The sequence below is a fragment of the Cyanistes caeruleus genome, chromosome 7 (assembly GCF_971803275.1).
Source record: "Cyanistes caeruleus chromosome 7, bCyaCae1.hap1.1, whole genome shotgun sequence".
Taxonomy (NCBI): Eukaryota; Metazoa; Chordata; class Aves; order Passeriformes; family Paridae; genus Cyanistes; species Cyanistes caeruleus.
In genome coordinates, this window is record NC_141707.1 from 11,965,541 (window position 1) to 11,982,865 (window position 17,325).

The following is a 17,325-nucleotide window of genomic DNA, read 5'->3' on the forward strand; positions in this document are numbered from 1 at the left end:
ATTATTTCTCATGGTCAGTGTTATGAGCACAGGAAGGCCGGTTGGCTGCTGGGGATTGAAGAAAACCTGCTTTGTAGTAGGCAGCAGGGGGAAATTGAGTGAGCACAGTTTCATACAAACCCAGTGGAAGATGGCTATCCTGCCATCCATCGTGCCCCACCACGAGGAGCAGGAGGTGGGGTCCCTGGCAGTGCTTTGCAGCGGATGCCAGGTCAGAAGCGAGTTTGCGCTCAGCCGCGGTAATGCACGGTGGTTCCGCTAAGTACCTCGCTGAGAGAGGCCTCCAGGGGCCACCAGCACTCTGCTCTCCCCAGAGGCTCACTCCAAACCGTCTCCTGCCCCACAGCACAGGGCTGGAGGCTAAAATAAAATAATAATAATAATAATAATAATAATAAAAAAAGAATACGGCAGTAATTTCTTTCTGACGGTGATTTGACACCCAGCTGATGGAACGAGCGAAACCCTGTAACCTCTACCCCTCGGGTTCTGCTGAAAGAGATTCTCTCAAAGCACCCATGGGGCTATGGATTCCTGCTAATAGCAGCAATAGGATGGATGATAAAATTATGGTGGTGTAGAAATGCTCTCTCAATTAATTTCCCATCATGTTAAGGCCATTATCAGTGGCTGTCATCTGGCGAAATGGAAAATAAAAACACAAACTCAGAAGCCTTCAATGCTTCTGAAAGTCTCACTCACTTAGCACATGATATAATTGCAGGGTAGATCAGCCTCTTGAAATAGTTTACCTTCAAACACAACTGTAATGGTATTGATTTAAAGCATTGACAGGCAGAGCTGCTTAAAACACATAAGCATAGATGGAATTAAAAAAGAAACAAATACACAGCCTAGAAGGAAAGCAGGCAGAGATTCATCTCCCCCCACCTCTCCCCCCCAAAAAATGGGTTGATTCAAAATTTCTAGATGTCAACCAGAGCCTTTTTGCATCAGCTTTCAACACAAAGCTCAAAGACCATTATTTTATAGATCTTTATATTATACTATGTTGTATAATGCAGCTATTTCTCTAAAGAAGCTGTGTCTAACTACAGGTCTCCTTAGCTGTTATCTGCAGTTTTTCAGGGGGAATATGAGAGTTTAGAAAGGTGTGGATGGGAAGAAACACAATGTAACCTCTATGGAAGGGCTCTCACGTATTCACACACAGATACACACATATTCATATATATATGAATATATATATGACAGTATGAATGCATTTATGTGTGCATGTGTATTTATATGTATTCACAAATGCACAGCCATATATGGTAATTAACTAGAACCTATCCTTATTTTGTCAAAATGGAAACTCTTCAAGAGAATAAAACAGGCAGGCTTTGCTCTCTTCTCTTGACAAGCTTTCTGTCTCCTCTTTGCTCGCTACCTGCCAGTTTTGTCACTGCCATCCCAATGCAGACACGGACGTGCATCAGCACGGAGCAGAGATCTTGGGATGCTGTGGGGACAGCTGAGCCAAACATGTAAGAAAAGATCACTGGTGTATGGAAGGTTCCTTCTGCGTGTCGATCTGGAGACACAATTTCCCCTACTATAATTAAGGTACAAGACATATGATTAAGAATTAAAACTCAGCCCAAGAGAAACTGTGTGTGCCAGGAAGAAGTGAGCAGAAGAACATTTACAGTAAGACAGGCAGCAAGAAAGCAATGAGCCAAAGCCAGCTGGAAGGGTTAGAGACTTTCTTTAACATACCCAAAGAAAAATGTACATCCATAAGCGAGAAAGAGGACAGAATCCTCTGGGCTGTATTTTTGTCTCTCCACTTTTGAAAATGTACAAGATATATCAGGCAGACATTTGCATTTACAAAGCAATTGCAACAGTCTTCTGGATATGCACATGCAACTATTCATTGGTACAAAGCATCCAAGGCAATTCTAATTATAAAAGTCAAAATTCCTTTTGGCTGTAAGAGGAGCTGCTAAAGCCTTAACATTCAGGGGAAAACTTCTAGGCTGATGCACATGAAGAAGTCTCACAGGGTGCTTCAGACTGGTCCCATGGCTTGGTTTCAGCTGAATAGCACCAGGAGTGCTCTGTGATCCAGCGGAGAGATGACTGCCTTTAACCACTCATCATCCCCCCAGCAGAGCTTACAGCCTGCTGGGATTGTTACTGCTCCCCTCCCCTTTCCACACTGTCTCAGCAATCTGGGTGGATTGATCCTCGAGACAGGAGTTTTCACTAACCCAAGGCACTCAGACTCCTCCTGTTAGGCAGTCACCACACAGGCAGATCCAGCAGGGAGGTGCTTCCAGCAGCAGCTGCAATAGGGCAGGACACAGCTTGGTGACATTCTGAGACTGAGGATGTCTTCCAGAATGATTCAGAAAACATTACCAAGGATGACTGGACTCTAATTCCAGATCTCGTAGTTCTGAATAAAAACAGGTGTCCAAATGAAAGAATGCCCTTTAGCAGTGGTTACTACTGCAATAAGTCATAAACTGAATCCTACATCAAAATTCAGTAGTTACATTGATTTACTTTTTTCCCCCTCCAGCATTACAAGAAACAGCTCCAAACACAGCTGGCATCTTGAGAAACTCAGACAGAGAAAAGCATTGCTCTGTTTGTAGAAATCACCAAATAACCTAAAAATCAGGAAAAAATACTTTTGGAAAGAAGTGCTTCTCAGCTTGCTGAGGTAGCAACAGCTGCAACTATTGACAACTCAGAAACATAGGACACAATTTGCTCTTTTATGTCTGATTCCACTCCCCAAAACGAAGCAACTGGGAAAGGGCTTTGACTGACACCCCTGAGACCTGGGCTCCTTTTGCCCAGTGTGGTCCTGGCCTGGCCCTACCACTGCACTTCCCTCATTCCAGTCTGTGCCTGCCTGAAGGAATTACACAATGCCAGCAAAATAGATCTTAACCTTATTCCAAGGGCAGCCTCTTGTTTCAGCTGCCAGCATCTATAGTGCCACTGCATTAAGGACCTGTTCTAATTTAAATGGGCTGCTTTATAGAGCAAAATGGAGAAATGTAGACTTTATGTCTACATCATGGGCATCTTCAGTTTTGAAGACTGTGTAAGTCTTTTAAGCATCTCTGGATGTCAGCCATGTGAGTGGACATCTAGGGCATGTTAATAGTTTTATTTTAAAAAATGAAACCTGTAACAGAAAAAGCACCTCTTTCTCCCTCAAACGGAAGTTACAAGAGCAAAGGCATTCAGCTACAGATACAACATGGAATCACTGACAGTAGGGGAGGGGAACCCCACACATTCACCTTCAAAACCCCCTCTAGTCATCATGTCAAGCAGAAAGATGACACAGTGAAATTTTTCCAGCAGTAGTGGATCATTGCTATGTTTCTAGCCACAGCAATTGAATTCCAGCTTTTTGAAAGTTAGATCACTGAAAATGCCTACAGCTGCTCTGTATCTGCTTCACTTCAATACCTAGCTGGTTTGGGAACCAGTCAGGTTTGTAGCTGGTTATGTAGCTTCATTTCAAGCCTCATTAAAAACCACATACCACTGAGCTTCCCCCTGTCCCAGTGCACTTGCATGTCCCTTTGCTCATGGGGCAATTTCAACCACTTCCAACAGCCTCAGTTTTGACTGCTATTCTTCCTCTGTCTAGATTCTGTGGAGAAAGTTTTGCCATTGACTTTGTGACTCAGGACTTTGGCTTGAGACACAGCTGCAAGGATCAGCCATGTGAGTGAGTGGCTTCCTCCAGCTCTGCTGCAGCCACAGGATCTGGAAAACATTGTTCTTTGCTTTATTATGCTTTATTATGATAAAACACCCCAGGATTCCTGTTAAATTAAAAGTGGAAGGTTTTGACATTTCATCCCAAAACTTAGGATGTAACAGAATCAGAATTTGGTGCCCGAGCCAAAACACATAACATCATTTCAACTGAGCCTTCACTGAGTGGTCAAAGCCAGCCAAAATAGAAAAAAACCAAACAAAAACCAGCTAAAGGTACAATAAGAATTCTAATAAGAGCAGACTCCAGCCCACTCAATCCCTGCTGTGGAACTGGCAGCTTTTTACATGCTCATGAGATGGGTGAGGCACAGAATTATACAAATTCCTTATAGGGTTTGACAAGTCCATTACACCTATGATGTCTTTAACCTTGTACTACTTTATTGTACTGAACTTACGTCAAAGCAAATATTCCAGAATAATTGCCTGATAATGTTTGACTGCTGTGGCAATGCTGCAGAGGACACAGTGCTGAGATGCTCCTCCAGTTCCCAGAGAACAGTACTGAGCTCAGCCGGGAGGAGGAGATCGAGGAACCAAATTAAGTAGAAGCTGGTGGTGACATTTTCTCAAAACTAAACTGAATTATTTTTTAGTGACTAATAGCTGAAATAACTTTTGATCTGATAATTTTTAATCATTGCTTGCTTCTGTTTGCCAGTCCTGATGGGGAATGGAAACAAAGAAGATAAAATAGCGGGAAGCATTACTTCTATTTCTGCTTTCATTAGGGATAGAAATTACTCAAATTTTCCAGACACCTTCTAATGCTTATTTTTCAACTTCCTGGACAAAAAAAAAGTGTTTAATTTGTGGAGCAGCTGTTTTCAGTTGCTGCACAGTGCCTTTCACATGGGGTGGCAGACTGGGGTGGTTCCATGGGTTTGGATGACATGGCAAACGCAATCTGGGTATGATAGGAATAACAAAGCCTTGAGTAAGATAAGAGGAGCAGTAGCTATTGTGGCACTTGCCAAGAGCTGCTAAAAGATGGATCTGTGGGAGGGCTGTTTAAAAAGCAAGAGGCATAGGCAGGTAGTTATAAAGCGAGCTGTCTGCTACCCCAGATGAATCCCTAATCATTGGGAGTCACTGCCGTGTGCTGCAGATACTTGGGGAGAGTTACTCACTCTCTACAAGTCTTTAATTCCTTTAATTAGCAGCAGGATAACCAAGAAGATGCCAAACTTGAGTCTCTGGCACCCCAAATTTGAGTCCTTAGGTGATCTCAGACTTTTTTCCTCCCTCATGTCCTGAATAATTGAAATGGGATAAACCTAACGACAACCCCACAGACATGCCCTGAGTAAACACCATAACACATAAAATGCACAAATAAGAGCACATATTCTATGTAACATAAATGTTTAAATACTTAAAATGGTAAAACATGATGACAATTTCCCTGAAAAAGACAGTCAAAAAAAATTGGTAGCAAATGGAGAATCTTACTCGAAGAAATTAAGTTAAAGAGAGGTGATGGAATATTTCAGTCCTAATTATTTTTTTAAGATCTTGGTACACTGTTTTATAATGATATTATCATTCAAAGTTGAAGATCTCAAAGGCTTGCATGCACCACAGAAATACAGGATTTGAAAAACCTGTATTGTTTTGAGGCAGGGAAGTAATAAATTCCTCTACATACAAAAGGCAACGCCGCACAAGGATAGAAGAGAGAAGACAAAATCCAAGCTGGAGTCTAACTTTCCTGGGTGCTTTTCAGAAATCCCATGTCCAGCCCCCATAATTTATTCAAATCAAAGAGGAACAAAGAGCAAGCAGTGAGTCCTCCTGAATCCCAGGCCTCTGCTCTAATTATTGACCCATGCTCTCCTTCAGCACTAATTTGCTCTCAAACAGTTTAATCCATTTTTAAGCCTTGATTAAAAAAATAAAATAATAAAAAATCTTTAAACCATTCATCCCCAACCTTCATACATTACATCTAACACACATCAAGGCACACTTCATGGTTATTTTGTGTTAGCTGAATGTGCAGTGGTGCTTTCACCTCTCTCAGACTGTGCCACTGCTGATTCGACTTTCTGTATGAAAAATCAGAGCCAAAGGCAAGCAACCAGTACTGCACCTACCAGTCCTGGATCTCAAAAGGTCTAAATAATTTGCTTGGCAATGTTGAAGTGTATAGAAAAAGGATTTAGTGCAGCTACAAGATATGAAATAAACATCTGTATTCAGTATTGAAATGCTTCAATGTGCCATACATCTCCCAGTTTCCAAGCACACACCCCGCCAAAGGCTTTTCTGATTAATAGCTTGGAATCCCCTTCCATGGCTCCAGGGAAAGGGGAGTGGATGTACTAATCTGTTATCCACCTGTCTTTGTATTATGTAATACAACACTTATTTTATCCAGGAAGATTCATCACCATTGACACCATAATAATCACAGCTAAAATTGCATACCAATGAACTCCCAATGCTAGCCCTAACTCAGTCTAGTAACTAGAGCTGAATCAGAGTTGTCTGTCAAAAGCTAACCAGAAAATCTCAAATGACTTCCTACATAAAATTGTTATTAGTTCATAGTGAACCTAAACAGTTAGATTAAAAATAACCAGTTAAAAATAATTGAAAAAATCTTTTTGCTATAAGCACAGTAAATGCAAATAAACAAAATTTATTCATCCTTCACAAACAAATGCACTTTTTATATGAACTAACAACATGTCTGTTTTAAATAAGACATGACTGGAAGCTTAGTGCTTCTTAGTGCTAGATGCTTACATTGGTGCAGAATCAGATCTGCCGTGAGTCCAGTGAAAGTTGATGTAAAAGAATAATAATTGTGACCAGGGTTACAGCTTAAGGACCAGGTAGGGTTTGAATTAGAGCAAACCTAGACTCTAGAATGTGTTAGATTGTATAAAAGACTCCAAAAACCTCTTTGTTGTATGAGAACAAGGGGGAGGTTATTTCACAGCACCTCAGGTCACTTTGTCCACTCCCAAAGGGACAAGAAACCTCTGCAGTTGTGAGGTCCTCTCTTTTATAAAGAGAAACCTTTGAAGAAGTGACTTCCAGTGACACACATTTCAGGGCTGAAAAGTCTTAGACTCACGTGCCTTTCACTCATTTCTGGGTAAGTTCTGGCTGCCTTTGGTTTCTGAAAGGAAACATGGATTGACGACTGCAATCTTTCCTGTTATTTTAAACATTTTACATTAAAGTAAAAGATTTCTGCACATTTAGAAGACTATTTGTGCCACAACCAATTTCCACTGCTGCAGGAACGTATTTGTTCATGTTCAAATCATGCATAATTGGCAGCTTTTGACCATTTTTTACCCGAGAAAAAATTCCCCTAATACACACGTGGGCTAGGGAGAAAGTATCCCATCTGCTGACTGGCTCTGCAGGCATCTGGTGAATCCTGTCTTTTCCTGTTCTTAACGAGCTGTAGAAGCTGGCATGGCCAACACAAGGAAAGATAATGTTAGTGTTCAAAGAAATCCTCCTTTGCTCTTCCTCAGTCTCTTTCAGCTCAGGCAATGAGAGCACAGCTGTCCTGCAGCCCTGTCACCAGAGGTGAGTTCTCTCTAGCGGGGGATACCTCTCCACAAGTTCAGTTTGGCATAAAGGACATCTTGGCTACATTCAAAGATGTATTAGAAGTCCTGTAAAACAGCAATCTACCAAGAGAGGCTGCCAAGAGTATTGAGTTGTCTCTGATCAGTTTGGGAGCTTTGGGAAGGTTAAGCCTTCCCGTTCTTATTTGAGCATCACCATCACTGATGAAGGTACCAAAACTGCATTATTTGCAAGGAGCACCGCCTTAGAGTGATCTTCCAGACTAAACACCAGCAGCAGACCCACTGTACATTTGAGAAAGAATATGTGGAACTTGCACTGCAAGAGATGAACTTTCTTCCTAGAGTTTGATCTTGATAATGAGTGAGCACTAAGAGATTGTCAGAAGTCCGGGGCACAGTTTTGTGTTTGGAGGCAGCAGGTGCAACTTCCTGCTGAAATGGGAGACCTGACTTCAACAGAAAAACAATTTTCATGACTCTGAAATAAACCTTCTTCCTTGGTCCACTAAATCTAGTTTTCAGCTGTTGCAAAAAAAAAAAAAAATAAAATCAAGCACTAAAACCAGTTGCTGCAATTTTTTATCAGGTTTTGTTGTTGAATACTGTTTTTAGGTTGTATCTCAGGCTACGGAAAAGTGATTTAAAGCTTCATTAGGTAAAAGATGTACCATCATATCATTGTTATTTTGACAAATTTTAGGTATTCTAAAGATACTCTTTAGATTCTGGAAAACATTCAATGCGCAGGAGACAAGTGAAATAAACTGAGCTAATCAATAAGTAGACGGAAAATGTCTCAGTGTGGTATGAGCAGAAAATCTTCCAACATCTTTTATGTCCCTGATTACCAGTGGGATTGAAATATCTCAATATCAGACTCCTTCAGTAGGACTACACACATCCACTGGCATCTGACATTCAAATTCCTAGTGAATGTGTCTCTACATGCAAATATCCCATTCCTTAAAGGGATATTTATATCCATGACTGCTTTTGCTCTGGCATTAAGAAGAAATCTTAAGAATAAAATAGTGCCAAAATATTGTTTCCTCTCTCCCTCCACCCCAGCCTAGCCAGCACACAAACAGGATGCAAGCTGCACACCACCATGTATTGATGCTGGTGTTCCTGAGCACACAGGATTTCTTGCTGCTGAGCTACGCCCAAGTGTCTCTCCTAGACCACGTTGCTTCAAGTAGTCCCACACAGAGGTCAGAAAGATCACTGCTCTTAAAGCATATGGTTTTCTCTCTGTAATGAACAGAAATTACTGTATCTGTGATAAAAACTGCGAGGGAGTGAGGGAAGAAGTCACAAGAGAGATATTTTTGCTCTAGCAGTAAATTTCTGGTTTGTAGTAATATTCCGCTAATGAAATGCAGGAAAATTTGGATTGTGAATTATTATTTGCTTTCTGATATATGACTTCCTGTTAGACCTCTGCATTAGCATTAATAATGTACACATATGCTGGTGACTTTATGCCCAAAATGGCTCTGTGGGTGCTATTCTGATGTTTTTCTCTATAGATATCTGTATCTGTAGTACAGCAATAACGTCATGTCAAATTCTGTCATACTGGGACCAAATAATAGAATCTGAACCAGGAGAACCTTCATTTGTTTCACTGTGCCTGTGGACAGAGGTACTTTTTCCCAAAGTAACAACAGTTCAGCAAAAGTCCACTCAATGACAAGTCAGAGGTCTAAATTCATCTTTTCTCTGAGCCAAAGGTTTGAACCTGTTCCTCATTAACCTGCCAAGAATCCCAGGCAAAAGGCTCCCTAAAGCATGTCTGCTTCTGCTTGACTTTAACTAAAGCTAGAAAGGAATAGTGCACTGTCAAACCCCTCGTGGCTGGTTTGCAGGAACCATTTCCCATCCTCTTTTTTTCAGGGGCAATGGTAGGATGCCCCTACAGGTTAACTCAAAGCAAACCAAAACTAAACTCAATGCTTACCTAGTTATATCCAGTGTATACTCATAAATTAACTCCTTAGTAAGAGGCATTTCCTTCACTTTGCCTATCACAGCTCAAATGATCACTTCTGATTACCTTTTCATCAGTAACCTGAAAAAAAGTTACATTTTCTATGCAGGGTATGGTGTACTTACCTTCAGTCTACTTTTTTATAAGATCACAGAAGTAATTAGAGCAATTAGAGAGGTTATTTGATGTCTTTCTATTGCAGAGGCTGTCAAGTCTCGCTCTTTCTAGCAGGAAGAAAACATTCCCTGAATCCATAAAACATACAAAGATCTGTGTTCTGTTGAGTTTTTAAAAATTTAGTCCTGTGTGTGGTTTATAATCTCTCAACTCATATTAGTCACCTGGGCCTGAACAAACATTTTGCAGTATTTTATCAAGTCCAAGACAAAACTGTCAAAAGGACATACTGCTTGTTCTGTACAGTCAGATCACACCTGAGTTTTAGTATTACAACAGTGGAATATCCTGTTTGCTTGAAAACAGGGATCCTACAAATTCATTTTGAACATAGTAGCTCCATCTAAGTAGAGCAGCATCACCTGATGCAGAATATTATTGCCAGTTATGTTAAAGGAACAGAGCAAATACCCTGAGAATGAAAGTGCATGTTACTGCCTCTCACAAAATATTTATCAGCAAATGTGGATGCTGATATGTGCAGGGATTTGCCTTTTTGGACATACTTCTCAAAAGAACAGCACAGTTCACAAAAGCAGTTCCTCAGAGTTTTCCACGTGAGGGGTTTGATTCCATCCTCCTGCAGCAAAGCACATGGCTGTGCCAGTGGTGTTCTCCTCACCCTGGATCCCTCCCCTGCACCACCCCAAGAGGGATGGACACTGCTGCTCATCTCAGAGAGAGCAGACCTGGCACACATCAGACCACCACTACATGGGAGAGCCCATTTTTTGCAGCCTAACAAGAAGCTGCAGCACAGGGCTGTAAGATCTCCTAGTGAGAAAGACACAGTCTGTATTTAGGGTGCAGATAAGAGAGCTATCAAATGAGCTGAAACTCCTCCCCCACTTTCTAAATAGAAACATCCTCACTCTTCTCTTTTCAGAGCTTCCTGCTCACAGTTAAGTTTGCCACCACAGGCAGGCAGTCCCTTTCCTTTGTCCACTGCTGCCTTGAAGGTTGATAAAGTTTTGTCTGCTGCTCTGCAAAAACTCAGTTTGGGAAAAGCAGTGTCAGGAATAGGACCATGGGTTTGCTGAGAAGCAGCAGTGTCAACCTAATGAGATTTCTTGTGAGTTTTCCTTTTAACCTTCAAGTAGTTCTAGACATGTCCCAGGATGTAGACAAGGACTTGTAAGTTATTTTTTCTCTGTGTCCTTAACTGGTCTGTTTAGCTGGTAAATGCTATAGTGTTAATTACACAGTACTGGGATTTTGTCTGCAGAACTATCAAGGCTTTTCACACATATTTCACCTGTAGCCTCAAAGGCTGGAAAGTTGATATTAATAAAATTAAACTAAAGCAATTTCTGAGGGATTTGTGATGGGGGCTCCTCAGCTCCAGGTCAGACCTCGCCTGGGGCTTTTTTTGAGTTTGCTGTTCTAGTTCCTGTTTTGACCAGTGCTTCTGGGCTCTCCTGCTTTATGTGAGCACAAATCCCAGCCAAAGAGTTGTCCTGTTTGTCAACCTGCCCCTGCCCAGCCCTCCAGGCCCTCCAAAAACACACCCAGCACACAGAGTTATATCCGCTAGCTCAAAACCTCTCCAGCCTTTAAAGCATTGTGCAAGAATGATGCCCCAACTCTCCAATTTTCATCAGAAATATGACCCTCATCTTCACTCTCTGGAAGAGCTGAAGTGTCTTCAAACATTTCTTCCTACACAAGTCGCCCTTCAGTGAGGGGAAAGAAATAATGTACTAAAGAGCCAAATCTGTTTCTGTCTGTCACAGGTGAGTACCTTTTTTTCCCCAGAGACTGCTTCTTCAGATCTGCCCATTTCCAGAGGCATGTTTAACCTAAATAAAATTAAGGGTTCCTCTTCTGCCATGAACAATATTTTCACTTAAAAAGATAAAGCAAAATACATGCCATCAGGGAAAGATTTAATCAAAGTGGGAAAAAATATAAATTACTTTCTATTTCAGAAAGCGATTCTTGGAAGCTGTCAAATCTAAATTGGTTTTATTTGGCTTTTGACCTTTCCTGCAACAAAGCACCTGAATTCAGAGGCCAGTTCAGTATCATGTGTACAAGTGGAAAAGTTGACATGTGTACCCTCCAAGCACTTTACAATCAACTCTTGTGATCTTCAGAGAAAGGAATAGGCACAAGATGTAGATTACAACACCAGATAGAAAACCCAAACCAGAACTGAAGTCTTAGATCTGACAGACTTTTTAAAGGCTATAAAGAGGACTTAGTGGCACCAAGGATTTGGTAGAGTGTGTGGATTTTTTTTGCTCCAGAGAACTGTGAGAAGCTGTGCACAGAGGACCTTTACACTCAGAGCTCCTCAGACTGGTGGGACTGTGCTTATGCCAAGCTCTAGGTAATATCAATGCTCTGGAAAATAAAAGGTTTATGTTTGATGCTGAGTACTTCAGAACATCCCAAACTGAGGCACTGTGAGGTAGGAGAAAGCACACACAGCCACATGCACACTGCTGTAATTCTGATGCTACAAGATGTTCCATACTCAGAATATTCTGCAGTTTCAGTAATTCAGGACAGTAATCTCTTTTATTTAAGTCTGTTCCACTTATGAAAGGTGGTGGTTACAAATCTAATTATTTCAATTAAGATTTATGGCTGGTCCTTTAGAAACAGGTGTCTGACCTCTTTCTAAATGTGAAATGGTAAATTTCAATGCGTGTATATAGATATATGTACATATATAAATTTATATATCTGTGGCCTAACTACTGAAATTCTTAATCTCCTTATATTTGCATGGAAATAAAATATCTTAGAATACTATAAGTTCCATAGATTTGTCTAAATTCTGATACATTCCTTAGAAAAGAAAAAGAAATACAGGAATTTCACTGAACTAACTACAGATGCAGAGCAAGAACCTCTAAGCATAAATCAGCATAAATCTGTTGAGGATGGTGCTAATGGAAATAGTGATTTATACCAGCTGAAGTACCACATCATATCATTTAGAATTGTTTGTAAAGACTTTCCACGTCAGACACTGCCTACATTTATTTGCTGAAGCAGTCCTACTAACTCTAATTGAATCAATTCCTTAAATTGAACAGAGTTTAGCCTGTCTTCTTGTATAACTTATGCATAATGATACAAATGTTCTGCAAATACAACAAATAACAAAATAAACACTCATCAATGGGAACAGAAACATGTATTTGTTTAATTCTGGAGCCAGGCAATTTACAATTTATATCACCTGCACTTCATAGTTTATATGATAGCACTTTTGTATATACAAGTTTTTGCTAATGTCTGAGAGAGTACTTTAGATAATTTAGGAAAGAGAATATTTAAAAATGCAAACATCCACAACTTCATTTCAACACGTTTTCTTCAGAAATGATTCATACTTCCCTTTCTAACCCTGCTTAGTTTGTGCGTTCTTCTTCAGCAACACTGAGTTCCTACAGCTACATTGTTTCTGAAACTTTACCTTCTTATTTCAGAAAAAGGCTCATTAGCCACATGGAAAAACTTGGTACACAGAGCTTGTTTCCCAGCAGCATCCACAGTTACAGTGCAATCACTTAAATAATCTTTTAAACACCACCATTCCTGTCTCTCAGCTCCTTTCAAATGAGCTGTGTTGTGCGTTTCTATTCTTAGGATGTCAGCCTTGAATTGTGATCCTGAACCAAAACGGAGGCACCTAAAAATGCTTCCTACTTTTCTGCAGACTTTGATAGTCCACAAGAAACAAAATTTAGTTGTCAGCTCCATACAGCCAAGATCAGAACCTGCACATTTGCCCTGGGCACAGGTTAGGCGCAGCTTTCACACCAGAACTTCATGAGCCCAGCAAAACTGAAGGCCCTTCAAACCCCACTTGTGCAACCCAAACGTCTGGAGTTTTTCATGCATTTGGCAGTTATCCTCCAAGCCCCTTTGGACTGGGTTTGTCACCTGCAGTTTGGATGGTCAGCAGGAATTCGCTCAGGATCAAAGTATCTGTTGCAATTTTAAGTGAGAACTGTAGGAATAGGTGGAGATTTTTAATAAGAAAATACACTTACATCCAGACAGTCCCAAAAGGTGGATTTGGCTATTCAGAAAATTAGGATATGTCTCAAAAATTACAGCAAATTTATGAACCCAAATTGACACCTTAATTCTATTATTATTTGTTCAACATAACAATAAACCAGACTGACTGAAACTCATATGAACAAAACTAATAGAAGACAGACAAGCCAGAAACAGACATATTTACACACACATTGGGATTTACTTTCAAAATCAATTTTTAAAAGAGTCCCCAGAAGAGTTTTTTTCAGTGCATCACTGTTAGCCTCAATCTGTTTTCCTACCTATTAGAACTGGAGTGGAGAACAACTGAAATACCCTCTTCAATCACTCTGTTATCTCTTTTGGGGAGCATCCACATCTATACAGCAAGATAGTTGCAACCATGACCCTCAATAGCAATATATTCTCTTTGTTAAATTCTTATTTCTGGCCTTTATTGACAGTCCTTTGGAGACTGAGTTTCTCAAGCAGCTGCGACAGTGGCACAAAAGCTGGGATGACTGTGCTTTATTCCCTTAAAAAGAAAATATTCAATAAAAATTATAGAGCAAACTTCCTTCTCACTGTTTTAGCACAGCATCCCTTTAACTCCATTGATAGTCTCAAAATTATTCTCTTGATATATCTTAGCAAAACCCAAGACTTTCCACTTACATCACTGGGTGATTAAATAATAAAACAGGTTGATACTCTGGATAAGGAAGGTGGTCTATCCTCAAAGCTGTAGCTGACCTTTTTGGCGACCTGAGAGAGGTCATTTCATTGCTTTCATCACTTTCTGATCCTGCTTTTGCCTGTCTGTCAGCACTTACTGCAAGGTTTGTGTGATAAGGAATGTCTCTTACCCCGCTTTTATACAGGGCCAGTTGAACTGGTGCTTCTGTTTACTAGACATAAAAAAAATAAAAAAAATAAATCAAGCCCATTTAAAAACTAGAAGAGGTACAAAGCTGACCTTTTCATTGCTTCCTCCAGCTCGTGTGCAGCACCCTGGATGACACTGTTGGGATTTGTCCATGTACATCAGTCTAACAACAAAATACCCCAATTTCCTACACACGAGAGCTGTGGGTTCAGAAATAGCACATCGATCTGGCCCTATTGTAAATATAATATGACACAGAGTGCAGATCAATATTCTGCTGCGCCTGCTACTACAATGCAGAGTGCGAGCAAATCATTGTTTTTAGCTCTTAATAACTATGGGAGCTTAATTTCATCATTTTAAAGGTGAAGAGAAGTGTTTGAAAAACCCAGATCAGTGGCCACTGTGTGGGGATGGAGCAGACAACAGCCACACACAGGCACCGCACGAGCCCATTCTCTGCTCGTGAGCCCAAGGCATGGCACGCTCTGCTCCCCCTGTGCAGCCACTCTCTGCAAAGACAGAAGTGCCTTTTCTGCCAAGTTTTCCAGAGCCCCAGAATGTTTGGGGACGGCTGATGGCAGGTTTGCACTTTCACCACTGTGCATTTCCCCCTGCTGGGCAGGCTGGTGCACTCCCCACCCTGATGTGTTGCGTTCCATACACAGAGCCTGCATGAATTTCTTCTCTGTGGAGCTACAGACAAGATAACACAGGAACAGCTTAGAGTGTAGAGAGACCCCAACTTGCTCCAAACAATTCCCTGCTCTTTCTCTGAACATCTCCCATTTTCATCCTCTCCTCCCAAAACTGAGAAAACCCAGTTAAACTGACAGGAACTCAGTGAACTGAGTTTCCTATTTCAAGGACAACAAATCCAAGAACTGAACAAAACAGCAATTTATGAAACAGAGAAAATAAAAACAAAATCAGAAATATAACCAAGATTTAAAAAAAAAAGTAAAATCAACAACTTCAGTAACACTTAGGAAGCCTTTCCTAAAGAACAACTACTAGGACAAGTTTATTCCCTCTGATGCTGTTACCTACCTTGAAGTCTGAGAATGCCAAGGGCCAGGACTCCTGGCCAGCCTTCTGAGGTTGACCACCAAGGCCTTATTCAGACTGCATTTATCCAAACCTAACTGCCCAAGCTGTCAGTAGTTCACTCAAAAATTCACAGAAACCATCACCTGTAAATGTCCTCTTAGATGTAGAAGCCACTGATTTTATTTAGTTAAAACTGGCCTCAGGTGATTGTCTCTTCTGTTTTCTTAAACATTAATTTCTGGTGTTTGAACTTCATTTCCAATGTTCTAACTTCAGTAATTGCTGCTTTAATCTTTTGCAGCTTCACATGTTCTTGGTAATAGAGAATAATAAATGTAAATGTAACATTTAGGCCATCAGTAATTTATCCTGGGAGAGCAGTTCAAAGGGAGCATCAGCTTGAAACTATCGCTTCGTTTGTGAAGTTTGAGGCAGGAGACCCAACTGTCATTTGACTTCAAGGAGCCTTTGTACGGGACTAATTATAAGACAAAGCCACTGGATTCGTACTGATGAGTTATTTATATTTTTGATGAAGTTGTCTGCAGTTATTTTTTGATCTCTAATTAGAGGTGACCTCTAATGCAGGGGTTTGTTTCATTTTCTGGAAGAGCAGCTCAGTAATCATTCCATCAGTCACTTAAAATAAATACCACGGTGATCTCAGCGCTCCCTAGAGTTGATTCTTAGTTAACAAGAGAATAGCAATATCCGATTAAGTTCCCAGAGCTGGCTCTCTGAGTGGCTGAGGGCTTTTCTAAAGTATGTCACACAGGAGGAAAAATGTTTACTAGTAGTATCTACAGCGAGTCATGACACTCTCTTTTAGATCCTTCACAATTTGTGAGACAGAATTAACAGCTGTTTTTAAAGTAAAATATAACCCATGGGACATGGAAGGAGAGGATGAATCCTGATGCTTCAGTTTCTGACATTCTCAGACCAGGATAGGAAAGGTTTCCTTTTCATCATTTAAATGCTAATATAATTTCATGACCACCTGTCACACCATAAAATGTTTTCCGTTGCCTTAATCACATTCTGCTCTCCTCAGCAGAAAATTAGCTGATGCTAAAATACCGAAAGATTATTAGGAAACTTTTATTTTTATGGGTGGATCATTTGGTGTATAAGAAAGATCTACTTGGGGCAATCTCTTAATCAAATGCTGATGTCTGCAGCAGTCACTTTCAAACACCAGGGAGAACAAACTGATGTGCTCGGTGGCCTCAAGGTGCACTGGGGGAGTTTTAGATTAGATATTAGGAAAAATTTCTTCCCAAAAAGGGTTGTCAGTCATTGGAAAACCTGGCTGCCCAGGGAAGTGGTGGAATCCCCATCATTGGAAGTGTTCAAAGAACGTATGGAGGTAGAGTATGAGGACATAGTGGTGAGCATGGTGGTGGGACTGGGTTAACAGTTGGACTTCATGGTCTTGGAGGGCTTTTCCAACCCTAATGATTTCATAGTCTGCACCAAAAGTGTATCTACAGCTCTCTGTCCATCCTTAGCTTCTGGTACTTTCAGTAGTGAATGCCTCATCCATGGGATAGAACAATATTCCTTCAGCTGCGATCGATGACTCTCCCTCCAATAGAAGCTTCCCCAGAAATGAAGCAGCTTTCCTGTATTTTAGGGAAACAACAGACACAAGCTGCCTTCTCTGTGTGTTTCTTCTCATTATAAATAAATTGTATTTTCAGCTGTTTTGACTGTTTTCAAGTAATTAAATAGAAAAAAATCAAGGTGCCTGGCAATATCTTTAAAATAAAATAGGAAATAACAAAGACACTAAAACCTATTTGTGAGGAAGCAAGGGATGAAAGCCTGGAAGCAGTAGTCCAGCAGATATTGAAGAGATCTGCTTTTAGAAGGCAGCAGAAAGGTTTGGTCTGATAAACCCT

General features: G+C 40.6%; 1 long non-coding RNA gene across 2 annotated transcripts in view; it reads right to left on the minus strand.

Moving 5' to 3' along the window:
- The window catches only part of LOC147652189 (uncharacterized), a 147,247-nt gene that overhangs the window by 23,016 nt on the left and 106,906 nt on the right, over positions 1-17,325 (minus strand). Inside the window, exon 2 of one of the 2 annotated variants that reach the window (XR_015289400.1) lies at positions 1,695-2,407. The exons of the other annotated variant lie outside the window; for it this stretch is intronic. This is a non-coding gene — a long non-coding RNA (uncharacterized LOC147652189). Of the gene's footprint in view, positions 1-1,694; positions 2,408-17,325 lie in introns of those variants that run through there. 2 annotated transcript variants of the gene reach the window in all.